This window comes from Capra hircus, chromosome 7, assembly GCF_001704415.2.
Source record: "Capra hircus breed San Clemente chromosome 7, ASM170441v1, whole genome shotgun sequence".
In the NCBI taxonomy this organism is placed as follows: domain Eukaryota; kingdom Metazoa; phylum Chordata; class Mammalia; order Artiodactyla; family Bovidae; genus Capra; species Capra hircus.
Window position 1 is genome coordinate 14,874,645 of NC_030814.1, and position 19,793 is coordinate 14,894,437.

Genomic DNA, 19,793 nt, shown 5'->3' on the forward strand with positions numbered 1-19,793 from the left:
GGGGAATCTTTAACTCAGCACCTCAAGATTTCTCATTGATCTTCTCTGGGAGAAATAGGAATGATATGTACTTTTATTCTGTCGTTTTGCTTAAAGATTTAGTATTCATATACATTCATAATTTCAGCACATTAAATCTCTCTGGAGTCATAATTGCACCCCCTTGTAGAAGCATTCAGGCTGGGCACTCCTTACCATATCCCCAGTCTGAATGCAGAGACAGTACAGATAAAGCCACAGTGCTTTTGATTCTGAGAACTATCCTTTACCGTAATCCGGGGCCCTTTCCCTGTATCCTGCATTCTGAGTGTCCAGGCTGGTTGCGGCTGTCAGGGTGAGAGCTGAAGGACCAGTCTGGCCCTGGAGAGGCATGTGACAGCTCTGCATTGCTTTTCTTAGTTTATGAGGGCTCACATGGTCTATTGCTTGGGGCCTTTAGCTGAAATCACAAGATACTGAGAACAATTCCACTCAATATCCTTGTATGCTTGTGTGCTTGGCATTTGCCTCTCTTACTCCCAGAAACACCCAGCAGAGACCATGTCTACTTCAGTCAGTTCTTTGTCCCCAGAGCCTCCAACAGTGCCTGGTACATATAAGATCCTGGTCTTGGTTCCACACAGCCTGATACAGTGTGGTCTTGAGCAAGTCATTTAGACTTGCTCCAAAGACTTACTACTAAGTACCAGATATGAAAACCTATTGGGTCCTCTGAATGTTATCAGTGTTCCTAAACAAACATGAGGGTTTGAAAAATAAAATCTAAGCATCTTTAACTCTGTATGAACCAAAACATTATGGACTCCTAAGCTACAAGGAACATTTTGCTTGGCTATTACGTTTAACCAAAACAACACATGGTTTGATAAAAAAAAAGTAAGCTGGGAGTTAATAGGTCCAATATTGCACAAGTTCAGATACGTATCATTCCTGCTGTCCAAGTACCACACACACTGAGTTCCCATGTCTGTTAAGCAGATCAGTTTAGTTCAGCAGTGATGGATGAATATTTATAAGCATCTTATTTACAGTACTTCTTTCTGTAGACTGCAGGCCAATATTCTTTTCTTCCACTTGTAGTCGATCCGAGTTTGGTTTTCTCAGTGAGAAGGGGTAAATGTGAAAACGGTTGCTCAGCTGCTTTACCACTCGTACTCCATGGTGGACGTGGGCCAGTGTGACACATGAGCCCTCAACATGAGCATCGGAACATTTAGCTCTCAACCTAAGGGGCTACTCCTACTTTCACCACCATGACAATCACAAAAAGAGGAAGCAGCAACCGATTCAAAGTTGGGCACCGGGTACTGCTCACCTGACAAACAATCAGCTGACAGGTGCTGCTGGCAAAGGCTGTTCCAACCATTAAGTAGAGCACTCTAGGGTGTAACTCTAAATATCTGAAGCTGACAGGAGGATCCATGCTGTAGGCAAAATGAATAGCAGACGTGGAGAAAAGACGGGAACCACAGCTTCATAGACTGAATTGTGTTTCAGCATGTTATTTTTATAGCTTCTGAAAAATTTTAACAAACTCATTGGAAGAGTCACGCACAGTGCACAGCCAATGATCATGGCGGTGAATAGGTCTCTATATAAGAAATTAAACAGGAAAGGTTCCTACCAGGCCTCAACTCCCACAACTGCAGTCACTCTGTAGACAAAAGAAATAGTCACCCGGCTCATGTCATATCCCCACGGCAGGAAAAGAATCCCTGTGTTACACTTTTCCCAGTGAGACAGGATAAAAGAAAACCAAACTACCCATTGCAGGAGATAAAGAACAGAAACACTGAAACCAGATGATCCTCATCCAGAAATGGAATACACGTGACAAAAAGTAAACGCATGACCAGCTGTCCAGGCCATGGTCAAAAAGCTCCCCCAGCAGAGTAATGAAATTGGTTCTGCAGTCTTGCTTTCTGTCCACACCATCTAGCGTGTAGGCCATGAAGCTGAGGATGCCCACTACAATCCAGACCCAGTCGGGTACATGCTTGTGACCTGGTGCTGAAGCATAAAAGTCAGGATCAAAGTATGCCATAAGTAGAAAATTGAACACAGCCAGCAAAAAGCCAGAGAAGGTGATCAGATTTGGAGCCAGCCAAGTAGGAAATACCTTTACTACAGTGTTCCAAAATGGGTGCATGACATACAGAGAGAGTGGATTGGTATCCACAGCACGGTACTTGTACTTATTAACGCCAGCCAGCTGCTCTGGGCTCACGTATTTGTAACTTGCGTGACAACCCAAACACGAGCGCCCAGCTGGCAGCGACTCTTCACGACGAGATAGGAAAACAGGAGCACTACACTGCTGGGCAGCCAGTTCATGAGGTTCTCACAGCAAGTATACTGGGGTGGTTGGTCATTCCCTCCTCCAGTGAATCACATTTTTTCAGAACTCTCCACTATGACCCAACCATTTTGGGTGGCCTGACATGACTCATAGCTTCATTGAGTCATGCAAGCCCCTTCACTAGGACAAGGCAGTGTTCCATGAAGGGTGAAGTCAGGTGGGCCTTAGGAAACACTGCTGTCAATAAAGCTAGTGGATGCAATGGAATTCCAGTAGAGCTATTCAAAACCCTAATAGATGATGCTATCAAAGTGTTGCACTCAATATGTCAGCAAATCTGGAAGACCCAGCAGTGTCCACAGGACTGGAAAAGGTCAATCCTCAACCCTTTGCAAGAAGGATAATGCTAAAGAATGTTCAAACCACAGGACAATTGCACTCATCGCCCATGCTAATAAGGTCATGCTTAAAATCTTGCATGCTAGGCTTCAGCATTACATGAACCAAGAACTGCCAGACATCAAAGCTGGGTTTAAAATAGGCAGAGGAACCAGAGATCAAGTTGCCTACATTCTCTAGATCATAGAGAAAGCAAGGGAATTCCAGAAAAGTGTCTACTTCTGTTTCATCGACTACACTAAAGCCTTTGACTGTGTGGATCATAAGAAACTATGGAAAGCTCTTAAAGAGTGGGAATACCAGACCACCTTACCTGTCTCCTGAGAAACCTGTATGCGGGTCAAGAAGCAACAATTAGAACCCTGTATGGAACAACTTATTTGTAGGATTGAGAAAGGAGTATTACAGGCCTGTCTGTTGTCACTCTGTTTATTCAACCTATACACTGAACACATCATCAGAAATGCTGAGCTGGATAAGTTACAAGCTGGAATCAAGATAGATGGGAGAAATATCAACAATCTCGGATATGCGGATACCACTCTAATGGCAGAAAGTGAAGAGGAACTAAAGAATCTCTTGATGAGGGTGAAGGAGGAGAGTGAAAAAGCTGGCTTAAAACTAAATACTGACAAAACTAAGATCATGGCATCCAGTCCCATTATTTCATGGCAAACAGAAGGGGAAAATGTGGAAGTAGTGGCAAGTTTCCTCTTCTTGAGCTCTAAAATCACTGCAGATAGTGACTACAGCCATGAAATCAGAAGACAACTGCTTCTTGGCAGGAGAGTATGGCAAACCTAGACAGTGTGTTGAAAAGCAGAGACATTACTCTGCTAAAAAGGTCCATATAGTCAAGACTATGATCTTCCCAGTGGTCACATATGGTTTAGATAGCTGGACCGTAAAGAAGGCAGAGCACCAAAGAATTGATGGCTTTGAACTGTGGCGCTGGAGAAGACTCCTGAGAGTCCTTTGGACAGCAAAGAGGTCAAACCAGTAAATCTTAAAGGAAAGCAACCCTGAATACTCATTGGAAGGACTGATGCTACAGCTGAAACTCCAGTATTTTGGTCACCTGATGTGAACAGCTGACTCAGTGGAAAAGACCCTGACGCTGGGAAAGATTGAGGGCAGAAGGAGAAGGCAACAACAGAGGGTGAGATGGCTGGATGGTATCACTGATGCAAAAGATATGAACTTGGGCAAACTTCGGGAGATGGTGAGGGACAGGGAAGCCTGGCATGCTGCAGTCCACAGGGTTGCAAAGAGTCAGACATGACTGGGTGACCGAACAACAACTCTTAAATATGTTTAAGAGCTGACAGATGTTTGAGGATAACTGCTTATCTTAAGGTCAGGAGACAAAGCCAACCAATAGTAATTTAGAGGAAACAAAACTTCACAAAAAGAAAAGGTCAAAGTTCTTTGATGTCTTCAGAGAGAGGAGAGAAGAAATGGATACTGAATTGTTTAAAGAAAAATTTGGAAAATAAAATAATTCTAAGAAATAAATAAATCTATACTGGAGATGAAGGAAAAACTCAGTGAGGTGGTTGCAAATCTCCTAGAAAATAACTAAAAAGTATAGAAAATAGAGGAATGTAAACAAAGGTGAAAAATCAAAAATAGGAAAAAAATATAGGTTAAAAAAAGACAATCATCTACAAGGTCAATATTCAAATAATGAAAGTTTTAAAATAGAGAGAAGAGAATATTGGGGAGGAGGGAATGAAATTTTCATTTAAATAATTCAAGGAGGTGCCAAAATCATTGTGAAGTTTCAGAACCCTGGGCACAAAGAAAGGAGCATTTTCAGAAAGGGGAGAAAACAGGTTTCACACAACGATCCTGGACTATACTGGGGAAAATGAAGCAAAACTTTCTCCAGACTGGGAGAAATTCTTTCAAGCTTGAAATTTCATACCCAGGCAATTAAACGCAGGAGTCAAATAAAATTATTTTTAGACATGCAAGGTTTCAAAACATTACTTTAAAACTTACTCAGAAAAGTAATACAATAGACGTTCCATACAAAGGAGCAAAACAAGAAAGCTTACAAAGGATCCAAGGAACAGGAGCTTGTTGACAGAGGGAACAAGAATCCCAGGGAGGTGGTGAAAAGAAATGCCAAGCTCACAACTCTGCGACCTGGCTAGAGAACTCAGAAGACTCTAGGATGAACACCTAGAGTGAGCTTGAGCATAATTACACAGAAATATAAGTAAATATAATAGCTCAGTTGGTAAAGAATCCGTCTGAAATGCAGGAGACCCCAGTTTGATTGCTCGGTTGGGAAAATCCCATGGAGAAGGGATAGGCTACCCACTCCAGTATTCTGGCCTGGAGAATTCCATGGACTATGGGGTCGCAAAGAGTCGGACATGACTGAGTGACTTAAAAAAATTAAATAAATAACTGAAAGTTTTAAAAAGATGATTAACAACTCCAGTGGCAAACAGAAAGGAATGGGGAGGAAAGAGACAAGAAAATTAAAGAGCATTATACGGTCCAGCTATGAAAATGATTGTATAATCATACTATGGAGATATGGGATATTAGTGTAATCAAATGCTGTCTTACTGTGGATGAGGGGTATGACAGTAGGAGAGAAGGTATAAAAGTATAATAGACCTTCACCTTCCATAGTGGGAAGTCGGTGCTTAATGGCTAAACCCAAGAATTAGGAATATAGATAATCATGCTGCTGCTCAGTCATTCAGTCGTGCCCAACACTTTGTAACCCCATGGACTGTAGCCCCCCAGGCTCCTCTGACCATGGCATTTTCCAGGCAAGAATACTGGAGTGGGTAGCCTTTCTCTTCCAGGGGATCTTCCCTACCCAGGGATCAAACCCGAGCCTCTTGTGTCTCCTGCATTGGCAGGGTTTTTTTTTTTTTTTTTTTTTACCACTAGCACCACCTGGAAGCCCTATATATATTACATATATATTTATATGGGGCTTTCCTAATTGCTCAGTTGGTGAAGAATCCATCTGCAATGCAGCAGACCCCAGTTCAATTCCTGGGTTGGGAAGATCCGCTGGAGAAGGGATAGGCTACCCACTCCTATATTCTTGGGCTTCCCTTATGGCTCAGCTGGTAAAGAATCTGCCTACAATGCAGGAGACCTGGGTCTGATGCCTGGGTTGGGAAGATCCCTGAAGGAAAAGGCTACCCACTCCAGTATTCTGACCTGGAGAATCCCATGGACTATACAGTCCATGGGGTCTCAAAGAGTTGGACAGGACCGAGCAACCTTAGAAGAAATAAAATATATTTATATATCCCCATATTATTCAAAGAAATGAAAGTACCATATTTCTTCAATTCTGAGACATCTTTTTGCATTTCAACATATCCATAATCAGGATATGTCTCAACCCATGGTGTAACACAGTGTAACTGGCAGCTTTTATAGCATCATATAATCATAGGCATTAGTGACTAAATGAAATGAGGCCAATATTAAAATCAGACAAAGGCTGGCTGCCTGCCTCTGGGAAGCAGTTATTGGGAGGGAGGGCGAAAGGAACTACTGTTTAAGTAACAAACTTTTGAAACTAACTCTCTAAATTATGTCCAGGTATACATTATTTTCTCTGTTGGCTCTGATGGTGAAGAATCTGCCTGCAGTGATGTAGGCAACGGTTCAATCCCTGTGTCAAGAAGATACCTTGGAGGAGGAAATGGCAACCCACTCCAGGATTCGTGCCTGGAGAATCCCATGGACAGAGGAGCCTGGCAGGCCACAGTTCACAGGGTCACAAAGAGTCAGATAGGACTGAGGGAAAAAACACTTTCACTTTTTTCATACATTATTTTTAAAAGTATATGTTAAAAAACAATTCCTTCAACCGCCTTGTGGAGAAGTGTCCCTAAGAGGACAAGACTGGGAAGGAGATGAGTAGGAGCTTGTTAGAAGTTCAGAGGGGATTGGTGATGGCTTGGACTAGTCTGAAAACAATGGAGGTGGTGATAAGTGGCCAGATACAGGATATATATTTAAAATAAAGCTGCTCAAATCTTCCCATGGATTCAGAGTAAAAGAAAGAGGAAAGTCAAACGTGACTCAAAGTGTTCGGGCTGAGCAGCCAGAAAAATGAAGTTTCCATTTCCAGAAATGCAAAGTCTGCAGGGAAAGCAGGTTAAAGGAGGAAAGCATCAGGAGTGCAGGCGGGACACATCAGGGTCCCATTAGATGCCCAATGAGCGTGGCTGGCAGGCAGACTACCTAAACCTGGAGCTCTGTTCCAGCTACACCGAAGGTAAAGTGTAGCTTTGTTTCTTCATGTTGCTATCTCCCCCTTTAACAGTAGGGTAATTTTTTGCCTGCTTTTATAGATAGTAATAAATAAGTCTTTAGTTTTTGTTTGCACACATACTCAAACAAAAGTAAAATTTTCTTTTTTATCTACTGATTCAGTTCAGTTCAGTCACTCAGTCGTGTCTGACTCTTTGTGACCCCATGAACCACAGAATGCCAGGCCTCCCTGTCCATCACCAATTCCCAGAGTTTACACAAACCCATGTCCATCGAGCGGAGGATGACATCCAGCCATCTCATCCTCTGTCGTCCCCGTCTCCTCCTGCACCCAATCCCTCCCAGCATCAGGGTCTTTTCCAATGAGTCAGCTCTTTGCATCAGGTGGCCAAAGTGCTGGAGTTTCAGCTTCAACATCAGTCCTTACAGTGAAAACCCAGGACTGATCTCTTTTAGGATGGACTGGTTGGATCTCCTTGCAGTCCAAGGGACTCTCAAGAGTCTTCTCCAACACCACACTTCAAAAGCACCAATTCTTTGGTGCTCAGCTTTCTTTATAGTTCAACTCTCACATCCATACATGACCACTGGAAAAACCATAGCCTTGACTAGATGGACCTTTGTTGGCAAAGTAATGTCTCTGCCATTTAATATGCTGTCTAGGTTGGTCATAACTTTCCTTCCAAGGAGTAAGCATCTTTTAATTTCATGGCTACATTCACCATCTGCAGTGATTTTGGAGCCCAAAAAAATAAAGTCTGACACTGTTTCCACTGTTTCCCCATCTATTTGCCACGAAGTGATGGGACCAGATGCCATGATCTTCGTTTTCTGAATGTTCAGCTTTAAGCCAGCTTTTTTACTCTCCTCTTTCACTTTCATCAAGAGGCTCTATAATTCTTCTTCCCTTTCTGCCATAAAGGTGGTATAATCTGCATATCTGAGGTTATTGATATTTCTCCTGGCAATCTTGATTCCTGCTGTGCTTCCTCCAGCCCAGCATTTCTCATGATGTACTCTGCATAGAAGTTAAATAAGCAGGGTGACAATATACAGCCTTGACGTACTCCTTTTCCTATTCGGAACCAGTCTGTTGCTCCATGTCCAGTTGTAACTGTTGCTTCCTCACTTGCATACAGATTTCTCAAGAGGCAAGTCAGGTGTCTGGTATGCCCATCTCTTTCAGAATTTTCCACAGTTTATTGTGATCCACACAGTCAAAGGCTTTGGCATAGTCAATAAAGCAGAAATAGATGTTTTCTGGAACTCGCTTGCTTTTTTGATGATCCAGCAGATGTTGGCAATTTGATCTCTGGTTCCTCTGCCTTTTCTAAAACCCGCTTGTACATCAGGAAGTTCACTGTTCACGTATTGCTGAAGCTTGGCTTGGAGATTTTTGAGCATTACTTTACTAGTGTGTGAGATGAGTGCAACTGTGTGGTAGTTTGAGCATTCTTTGGCATTGCCTTTCTTTGGGATTGGAATGAAAACTGACCTTTTCCAGTCCTATGGCCACTGCTGAGTTTTCCAAATTTGCTGGCATATTGAGCGCAGCACTTTCACAGCATCATCTTCCAGGATTTGAAATAGCTCAACTGGAATTCCATCACCTCCACTAGCTTTGTTCATAGTGATGCTTTCTAAGGCCCACTTGACTTCACATTCCAGGATGTCTGGCTCTAGGTGAGTGATCACACCATCATGATTATCTGGGTCATGAAGATATTTTTTGTACAGTTCTTCTGTGTATTCTTGCCACCTCTTCTTAACATCTTCTGCTTCTGTTCGGTCCCTACCATTTCTGTCCTTTATTGAGACCATCTTTGCATGACATGTTCCCTTGGTATCTCTAATTTTCTTGAAGAGATCTCTAGTCTTTCTCATTCTATTGTTTTCCTCTATTTCTTTGCATTGATCACTGAGGAAGGCTTTCTTATCTCTCCTTGCTATTCTTTGGAACTCTGCATTCAGATGCTTATATCTTTCCTTTTCTCCTTTGCTTTTTGTTTCCCTTCTTTTCACAGCTATTTGTAAGGCATCCTCAGACAGCCATTTTGCTTTTTTGCATTTCTTTTCCATGAGGATGTTCTTGATTCCTGTCTCCTGTACAGTGTCACAAACCTCCATCCATAGATCATCAGGCACTCTGTCTATCAGATCTAGTCCCTTAAATCTGTTTTTCACTTCTACTGTGTAGTCATAAGGGATTTGATTTAGGTCATACCTGAATGGTCTAGTGGTTTTCTCCAGTTTCTTGAATTTCAGTCTGAATTTGACAATAAGGAGTTCATGATCTGAGCCACAGTCAGCTCCCAGTCTTGTTTTTGCCGACTGTATAGAGATTTTCCATCTTTGGCTGCAATGAATATAATCAATCTGTTTTCGGTGTTGACCATCTGGTGATGTCCATGTGTAGAGTCTTCTCTTGTGTTGTTGGAAGAGGGTGTTTGCTATGACCAGTACATTCTCTTGGCAGAACTCTATCAGCCTTTGCCCTGCTTCATTCTGTACTCCAAGGCCAAATTTGCCTGTTACTCCAGGTGTTTCTTGACTTCCTACTTTTGCATTCCAGGCCCCTATAATGAAAAGGACATCTTTTTGAGGTGTTAGTTCTAGAAGGTCTTGTAGGTCTTCATAGAACTGTTCAACTTCAGCTTCTTCAGCATTACTGGTTGGGGCATAGACTTGGATTACCGTGACATTGAATGATCTGCCTTGGAAATGAACAGAGATCATTCTGTCGTTTTTGAGATTGCATCCAAGTACTGCATTTCGGACTCTTTTGTTGACTACGATTGCTACTCCATTTCTTCTAAGGGATTCCTGCCCAGAGCAGTAGATACAATGGTCATCTGAGTTAAATTCACCCATTCCGATCCATTTTAGTTCGCTGATTCCTAGAACGTCAATGTTCACTCTTGCCATCTCTTGTTTGACCACTTACAATTTGCCTTGATTCATGGACCTAACATTCCAGGTTCCTATGCAATATTGCTCTTTACAGCATCAGACCTTGCGTCTATCACCAGTTCCATCCACAACTGGGTGTTGATTTTGCTTTGGCTCCATCCCTTCATTCTTTCTGGAGTTATTTCTCCACTGATCTCCAGTAGTATATGGGGCACCTACTGACCTGGGAAGTTCGTCTTTCAGTGTCCTATCTTTTTGCCTTTTCATACTGTTCATGGGTTCTCAAGGCAAGAATACTGAAGTGGTTTGCCATTCCCTTCTCCAGTGGACCACATTCTATCAGACCTCTCCACCATAATCCATCCATCTTGGCTGGCCCCACACAGCATAGCTTAATTTCATTGAGTTAGACAAGACTATGGTCCGTGTGACCAGATTGGCCGGTTGTCTGTGACTGTGGTTTCAGTGTGTCTGCCCTCTGATGCCCTCTCTCAGTGCCTAGTCGTCGTACTCGGTTTCCCTTACCTTTGAAGTGGGGTATCTCTTCACGGCTCCCCCTGACCTTGGGTCTGGGGTAGCTCCTCTAGGCCACACTTGCGCTCCGCCGCCACCACCGTCACACTTGTGCACCCCCACCACAGCCAGGCATTTTCAGCAAACGCACCTTACGGCCAAGTAAGACAGCATACCTGTCCAGTAAACGTAAGCATGTTTCACTTAGACTTTGGTTCTTTTAGGCAGAATCATTCTACTCTAGGTATTGTGTTTAAAGGGATGCTGTAAATCCTGTTTGTGAAAGTGGATACTTCCTGCTTGGAGAAAGATCTAAAACCAGGGCTCCTTACTGCATTGAATGATGGATGCCACATCTCTTAAGTAACCTGCTCGAATCCCCTGCGAACAGCTGACTGGTCAATAATATCATGTCTAATTTCTTGGCACTCCCTCCACACACACACACATACACACCCTGCAAAGCAATTAAAGATAACCACATCAAGTCAGATGAAGCAACTCAAGCTTACTTTCTTCAAAGATCACTATAGTCCGGTCCTGCTTTTATATTTTCAGACTTTTTTTGAGCTGTAGTTGACATGTGCAACATGCTGATTTGATACATTCATATATGATTATAGTCAACAATACTATACCATAAACTTCAGAGTTGCTAAGAGATTATGCCTTAACTGTTCTCCATATTTTATTTTGTTTAACACACACACACAAAACTATGTGATATAATAGAGGTGTTAGCTAATGCTATAGTGGTGAGTGAAAGTCACTCAGTCATATCCGACTCTTTGCGACCCCATGGGTATAGTCCATGGAATTCTCTAGGCTAGAATACTGGAGTGGATAGCCTATCCCTTCTCCAGCGGACCTTCCCAACCCAGGAATCAAACCAGGGTCTCCTGCATTGCGGGCAGATTCTTTACCAACTGAACGATCAGGGAAGCCCTGCTATGGTGATAATCATATTGCGAAACGTAAATGCGTCTCATCTGACTTTTCAATTCACATTTCACTCTGAGAAACACTCTTAAGAGACATAAAGAAATCCTTTTGAAACAAGAAAACAAACATATTGACCTGATAAGGTCTTAAGCAATTACAGAAAGGCTCTTTGAAGACTTTTCTTGAGTTCTGACTAGTTTTTGGCTGCCGTACTTGACCTACCTCATGTGTCAGGGGCAGATCTGACAGATCTCTTCAATATTCCAAGCATTGGAATGATCCTCTAAGATGAGCCAAGCAGAGTGGGTTGACATTCACAGGCTAATTCTAGATGAGGAGTCAGAAAAACACCCAGCCAACAGTTTTTTTTTTTTGGCTCTCTGCGGTTACAGACATTTCTATTAGTTCACACTTCTTTGATCCTTTTAGAAAATCTGGAGAACTTTCCATTTCTTTGTACATTTATTATTTTCAAGTTCCAACTCCTCCACCTCCTTCTCTACCCCTAAGCACTTGAAACAAAATATTTGATGATTTTTATAGCAGTATATAGTTAAACATGAAAGAACAAGTAGGTTATTTTCACCAATTTCTAGTGACAATTTAAAGACTATTTTCTACCAAATTTTCTTGTTACACCCACACTGCCTTTCCCCCCCAATGTTTCTTTCTTATAAAAATGACTCCATATATATAATAGAGGTGTGCAGTAGAAATATACACCTTTTATCAGTCAAGATAGGTTGACTACGTTTTGGTGACAAACAACTCCAAATCCTAGTGGCTTAACACAGCAAAGGTTTCTCTCGCTCATAATACATTCCCTTTACATGCTAGCTCCATGCCTCCACTGCGTCCTCACCCAGTGATCCAGCCGGAGATGCTACAACCATCAGTTGCCAAGGCAGAAGAGAAGGGCAGCCCTGAAAAAAAATGCACTGGTTCTTAAACGTCCATCTGGAAAGGACATGCGCATCACTGCCATCACATTTCTTCAAACAAAGCAAGTCATGTGACCAAACCTCATTTCAAAGGGTCAGATAAGCATTAACGTTTTTTCAAAAGGGGCATTGAATATGAGTAAAGAGTTATACACCCTATTATTTACACCCTACACCCGAGTTACAGTGCATCTGATCTTAAATCACAATCCCTAGTAATAGAGGACATTTCTGTTCATTTTTGCCCAGATGTTTTTCAGAAAAACATCTAAATTGTGGGTTCCAAATCATTGTCTCAACCTCACTCTGTGTGTTTGGCTAACACACTCTGTGTGTTTGGCTAATGGTGTCACATTCTGTAGATAAATAAAGGTCATCATCTCATTAAATGAGTATGTTTCAGACCGCAGGAAAATGTGTGACACGGTTACCAAGGTTCTTCACTTATAATGAAGGTCTGAAATGTCAGCAGGGGAGACCAGGAGCCAATTTCAGGCTGGCAGAATCAGTTTCAATTGCAATTGTGCCACAGTAATTACGCAACTGTTTTCCCTCCCTTCTCCCTAATGTTATGGGTGTCAGGAAACGTGCTGTTCTTTCTGACAGAGTCTACATGGCTCAGGGAGATATTTGGGTGCATGTGGGGAAGGATTTAATTGAAGTAGGAGCAGTGAAGTTCAGGAATCATGACCTTTCTAGTATAATTGGATGAATCAGGCAGTTTACCCAGTTGCCAATCAAGTGTGGGTTGTACAGCTTACTCCATCCCCATCTGTGGTATTGTGATACAATAAGAAATATTTTGCTCTTGTCGCCAGTTCCTGGCACAGCACTCCTAAAACCCTTGAAATTTCTTAAGTGGCAGGGAAAGAGGAGCAGCTTTTGTTATTCATGAGAGGCCCCTTTCAACCATACCTGTGTTGATGCTAATGTGGTAACTGCTGGATGGCTGGGCTGGATGCAAGAGGGCTCAGCCTTGAGAGCATTGAAATTTTCAGTCCTTGCCCTTTACCTGGCTGGGGGCTGAGTTAATCACCAAGGACCAATGATCTGATCAATCGTGCCAATGTAACACAGCCTGCGTGAAAATCCTAACAACCAAAGGGGCTCAGAGAACTTCTTGGCTGGTGAATGCATGGAGGTACTTGGAAGGCAGTGCCCTTGGAGACGACATGGAAGCTCCCCTCCCTTTCCCCATACCTTGCCTTGTGCCTTCTTGCATCTGAGTTATATCCTTTTATAATAAAAGGATATAGTAAATATATAATATATAAATATGTAAATAACAATTAATTATTACTTAATACTATATATAAATATATAGTAAATAAATAGGATCCAACCAGTCCATTCTGAAGGAGATCAGCCCTGGAATTTCTTTGGAAGGAATGAGGCTAAAGCTGAAACTCCAGTACTTTGGCCACCTCATGCAAAGAGTTGACTCATTGGAAAAGACTCCGATGCTGGGAGGGATTGGGGGCAGGAGGAGAAGGGGACGACAGAGGATGAGATGGCTGGATGGCATCACTGACTTGATGGGCGTGAGTCTGGGTGAACTCCGGGAGTTGGTGATGGACAGGGAGGCCTGGCGTGCTGTGATTCATGGGGTCACAAAGAGTCGGACATGACTGAGCGACTGAACTGAACTGAACTGAATAGTATATAGTAGATATACAGATAGATATATAGTAAATAAATTGTTTCTGAGTCCTGTCCTGTGAGCCATTCCAGCACACTGTCAAACTGAAGGGGAGTGGGGGTCACAGAAACCTCTGATTCATAGCTGGTCAGCCAGAGTGCGGATGACAGCATGGAGCTGTGACCGATGTCTGACCCTCCGGGGAGGGCAGCCTTTGGGGACTGAGCTCTTAACTTGTGGGGTCTAAGCTGACTCCAGACAGTGTTATAACTGAATTGTAGGGCACCTATCTAATTGGTGTCCAGGAAGTTGGAAAATTAGTGTGGGGGGAAAAAAAGGCACTTGGTGTCAGAAATGTTTAGAGGAGAAACAGAAAAGAGTTTGGTTCTTTTACCATCTTTGTTTGGTATCTTCCCAGGTGGCGCTGGTGGTAAAAAACGCTTGCCTGCCAACCAGTTTGCATAGTGGTCATTTGTATAGACTCGATTCAATATTTCTTACCTAGACTATGTCACTTTTCTTTTGCCTCTAGTCTCTCTGCCTTTTGCTTTTCACTCCAACTTCCACAAAGCAGCCAAGAGTTATCCTACTGGAGTTCAGTTCTGATGGTGAATGTCACCATCAGCAAGGAGTTTAGTGGCACCTTCTTGCTTACAGAATGCAACACAGGGTTACTTACAGAGACCCTAAGCACAGCATTCTACCAACAGTTCCAATCCAACCTACTTTTCATTCTTTATTTTCTAAAACACTCAGGTTTCATGCAGTATGAAATTGACAATAGTGAACACTTCTCAGCTGCCAACATGCCCTGATTTTGAAAGATAAAGGTATAGCTGCTCTTCTCTATAAATTTGTATGTCTCTCTGGGTTCAATCCAGGGTTGAGAAGATCCCCTGAAGAAGGAAAGGCAACACACTCCAGTATTCTTGCCTGGAGAACTCCATGGACAGAGGAGCCTGGCAGGCTGCAGCCCAGAGGGTCACAAAGAGTGGGACTTAACTGAGTGACTTTCACTTTTCACTGACCCAAATGGTCTTTGAAAGACTCATGATAACAGGCCTCCAGATAGAAATGGAATATCTGCAGCCAGTTTTTGATGAACAGTTATATATGTTGCATTTAAAAATAAAAAGTAGATCACAAAAAATATCTTAAAACAGTCATATCAGAGTAAAGTCAAGGATAGAAAGAAGAAATGATTATACTTAGTTATCATCACAGCAAAAATGGTGTATTTTAATACCCAAACATGAATGTAGCCTTAAAACCAATAGCTTAGTTTAGACCTGAGCAACTAATAAACTTCAATTCCTGGTAAGATTTATTTTAATTCAATTTTTCAAATCATCCCAATTGGTTACACTGGCTAAGAAACAGGTTATACTGTTGAGTAGAAAACAACGGTGTCTTCACTGGTTAAAAGACACCAGAAAAAAAAATTAGAGTATTTTTCTTGTTAGCTTATTTGTATAATGCTCTGCTTTCTTCTCCCTGACCTTGGGTATCAGTGCCTCAGTCATGTCTGACTCTTTGCAACGCCATGGACTTTAGCCACCAGTCTCTTCTGTCCATGGGATTTTGTAGGCAAGAATACTGGAGTGGATTGCTATTCCCTTCTCCAGGGGATCTTTCTGACCCAGGGATAGAACCCGGGTCTCCTGCATTGCAGGGAGATTCTTTACCTTCTGAGCCACTAGGGAAGCCCTCCCCCTGACCTTATATGTGCTCTAATCTTTGCTCCCTTTGGGTTTTCCCTCTAGAAGGCCCAGCTCTACAACAAACAACTCCACAACCTCAAACTTAGCACTTTTCTACTTTCTGCTCATAACTAAACCCAACTTCCTCTAACCTAACCTCTAATCTTCCTCTAACTAAAGCTAATACCACTTCCCTTCTAATAAAAGTTGCTTGTTTTCTAGTTTACCAAGTATCTCAGGGTTGGCAGCATGTCCATGCTTTAGACATGTATCATCTACTCTCTGCCAACCCTGGACCTGCTGAGCTGACCCTGAACCTGGTGAGCTGCGTGTTACCTGGCAAGACCATTCTCTAATTCTCATTGCTGAAGTCATCTGTCCACCTTCTGCACACTAGCTGAGCTTCCTTTTAGACACTGTCCACCAACCTCACACCTCCTACTTCCTCTGACTCTGAGACTCTTCTCACAGGGCCTTAACTCCTACTCAAGGAGAATAAGTCATCAGGTTGAAATTATATAATTTCAGCTTCTCACACCAAATTCCTAAATTCTCCCATCCTCCTCCCTCCTGTTTCAAAGCAGAGGTTGCCTCTTCCCATGAAAATCAATCTCTCCATCCATGCTTAAATTCTTCTCTAGATTTTTCTTCCCCAAAATTGTGTACAAAAGAATCTCAGTTTGCCTCTTTCTCTCCCTCCTACCCCACCATGCCCCCTCCCTCTGTGTCTCCTAGCTCCTTCCCACTAGCATTTAGCCATGCTCATGTCTCTGCAAATTTTTTTTCTTTAAAAATCAAATACAGAATAAAACCTTAAAATAACCCCCTAGTCTTTCCATCCACCACCCTATTTCCTTCCTTCTGGTGTTATTTTTTTTTAACTTGGCTTCATTTTCTTCTCTTCCCCTCTTCATGTGAAATCTGGTTCCTGGGCTCACTGTCTCACTTGCTCTCACCAAGGTCATCATCATCACTTGACACTACATCCATTGAAGGTATCTGAGCTCTCAGCTAACTTAATGACTTAGCACCTGCCAATTCAATGGAATGATCCTTTTTTTTCCACCTGAGCATTATCTCTTATGCAACTTTGTTCCTGTCTCATTTGTCGGCAATTTCTTCTTAACCATTGACTACTGGGGTCATGTTGGGAGGGCTTTATCTGAAATCCTTGCTCTTCTCTCTCTACACTCTCTTCACATCATCCACCCCTATGACTTTGCAGTAGACATCAAGGGTGGTCTGCTGGTCCCCTCAAATCGCTTTCACCAGTCTGTGTGCCTTTCCCTTGGTTTTGGGTCTTTTTTCTTTCAGTGGCACCTCCAGTTTCCTTCAAGCTCTGGAGCTGATTCTAATGCATTTCTGAGATGACTCTTAGGACATAAGTGTCAAAGACACTGCTTCATGTTAAATGAGGTGAAGATGCCAGGGTAGTCTCATTAGAGTTCCAAGGAGAAGATCTAAAGGCTCCAAGATGTGGGCATTTTGGAATGACCCTGTTATATAATACCCGAGAACCCATCTAATGATGGAGGAAGAAAGTAGCTAGGTCTGGTTCATAGGTGGGTCAGCTTGGTACGCTGGTACAAAATAAACTCAGACTGCTGCTAGTCTCTCACATTCTGCATAACCCAGACACTACTGTCCTTAAACAGGCTGGAATAGCTTCATGAAGGGACAACTAAGGTTACAGCCTGGAAATGACACCCAGTGAGGTCAGGGTGTTGCTTTCAGGATGTAACATGTACCTTATGCCAATGTTCATTACATGTTATTCTGTCTCCAATGTGTAGAATGGATGAATCCAGGAACCAGGGTAGAATTAGAGCCTACTCACCCCATTCCCAGTGACCTCTTGTCTCTTGGAAAATTTGTGCTTCCAGGGGCCCAGACAGATTTTAATTACCATCCCCATGCTGACAAATGCAAGCTCTATCATTTGAATCAAGATTGCTGGGAGAAATATCAACAACCTCAGAAATGCAGAGGATACCACTCTAATGGCAGAAAGAGAAGAACCAAAGAGCCTCTTGATGAGAGTGAAAGACAAGAGTGAAAACATTGGCTCAAAACTCAACATCCCAAAACTAAGATCATGGCATCTGGTCCTATCACTTCATGGCAAATAGATGTGGAAACAGGGGCATATTTTATTTTCTTGGGTTCCAGTCACTGTGGATGGTGACTGCAGCTATGAAAAGACGCTTGCTCCTTGGAAGAAAGCTATGACAAGCCTAGACAGCATATTAAAAAGCAGAGACATCATTTTCCTGATAAAGGTCCATATACTCAAAGCTATGATCTTTCCAGTAGTCATGTATGGATGTGAGAGTTGGACCATAAAGAAGGCTAAGCACTGAAGAATTGATGCTTTCACACTGTGGTGCTGGAGAAGACCCGAGAGTCCCTTAGACTGCAAGGAGATCAAACCAGTCAATCCTAAAGGAAATAAATCCTGAATATTCACTGGAAGAACTGATGCTAAAGCTGAAGCTCCAATATTTTGGCCACCTGATGTGAAGAGCTGACTCACTGAAAAAGACCCTGATGCTGGGAAAGATTGAGGGCAGGAGGAGAAGGGGGCAACAGAGGATGAGATGGTTGGGTGGCATCACTGACTCAATGGACATGAGTCTGAGCAGACTCCAGGAGATAGTGAAGGACAGGGAAGCCTGGCATGCTGCAGTTCATGGGGCCACAAAGAGCTGGACATGACTGAGCTACTACACAACAACAATCATCTGACCCATAGCTTTCTTATGAGCTCCAAATCTGAATACAGAACCACCTGTCTGATGTTCAAATTAGATACTGCAGAGTCACCTGAAACCTAATATGCCCAGAACTGAACTTATCTCTCCATTCCTGCAGGATGTCACTGCAAGTGAACAGTGCTGGCATCACCTCAGGTGCTCGAGCCTGAAATCTGCAGTCTTTACAATCTCTCATTTCTTTATCCACCATATCCAAAGCAACTATCAAGTTTTGCCAATTCTATCTCCTACCCCCTAAGGTCAAACTGCATCTTTCTGAATCAGATCATCAGAACAGCCACATGGTGGCAGCCTCTACGACGGCCCCCAGCGATGTCCACCCACTGCTATTCACACTGTGGTATGGCCCTCTCACCCTCCACCTCTAATAGAACACAGTGAACACAATGGGATGCGACTGCTGAGAGGGTGACAAGATTACTCGAGCTTTCATTTCCTTCTCATTCTCTCACTTGCTGGTTCTGAAGGAATCCAGCTGCCGCCATGCTGAGAGCCGCCCCGTGGAGACCCGGATGGCACAGAACCGAACAGAAGCCTCCAACAACAACTATCACACAAGAACCAGAAGTCCCCAGCCCAGTAGTCCCAGAGGAACTGATTCTGGTCAACAGCCACATGAGTGAGCATGGATGTGGCCCTCCCTCCCGTGGGCCTGAGACGTGGCATTGTCCTGGCAGACACCTGGGCTGTAGCCCTGTGAGGTCTCAACCAGTGTCTCTAGGCAAGCCAGGCCAGGGTCCCAAATCACGAATGATGAGGGTGTTTGCTGTAAGCTGCTAAGCTTTGGAGGGATTTATGATGTGGTAACAGTAACTCAGTTGGTAAAGAATCTGCCTGCAATGAAGGAGACCCTGGTTGGATTCCTCAGTTGGGAAGAGCCCCTGGAGAAGGGCTAGGCTACCCACTCCAGTATCCTTGGGCTTCCCTTGTGGCTCAGCTGGTAAAGTATCCGCCTGCAATGCAGGAGATCTGGGTTCGATGCCTGGGTTGGGAAGATCCCCTGGAGAAGGGAAAGGCTACCCACTCCAGTATTCTGGCCTGGAGAATTCCATGGACTGTATAGTCCATGGGGTTGCAAAGAGTCTGACATGACTGAGCGACTTTCACTGTCAATAGGTTGAACACAGTCATCTTACTGGTGTCCGCCTGTGCATTCATCGTTACCTTCTCTAATCGATCTCCCCACTGAAGCTGAAGTCTCACTTTACAAGTGAAAACTACAATTGTGTTGCTTTCTTTATAAACCCTCAAATTGCCTATTGCTGTTGGGATTAAGGCCAAAAATCTTTACTCTGCTCTTTGAGGCCCCTTGTGATCTGGTTCTAGCTGGCTTTTTTTTGGTCTCATTTCACATCCCTTTTCCCACCCACTCACCCTGATCCAACCCCTCAGGCCTTCTTCCAGATTGTTGGG

General features: G+C 43.1%; 1 pseudogene; it reads right to left on the reverse strand.

The window, feature by feature from the left end:
* On the reverse strand, positions 985 to 19,538 carry LOC102175480 (annotated as a pseudogene).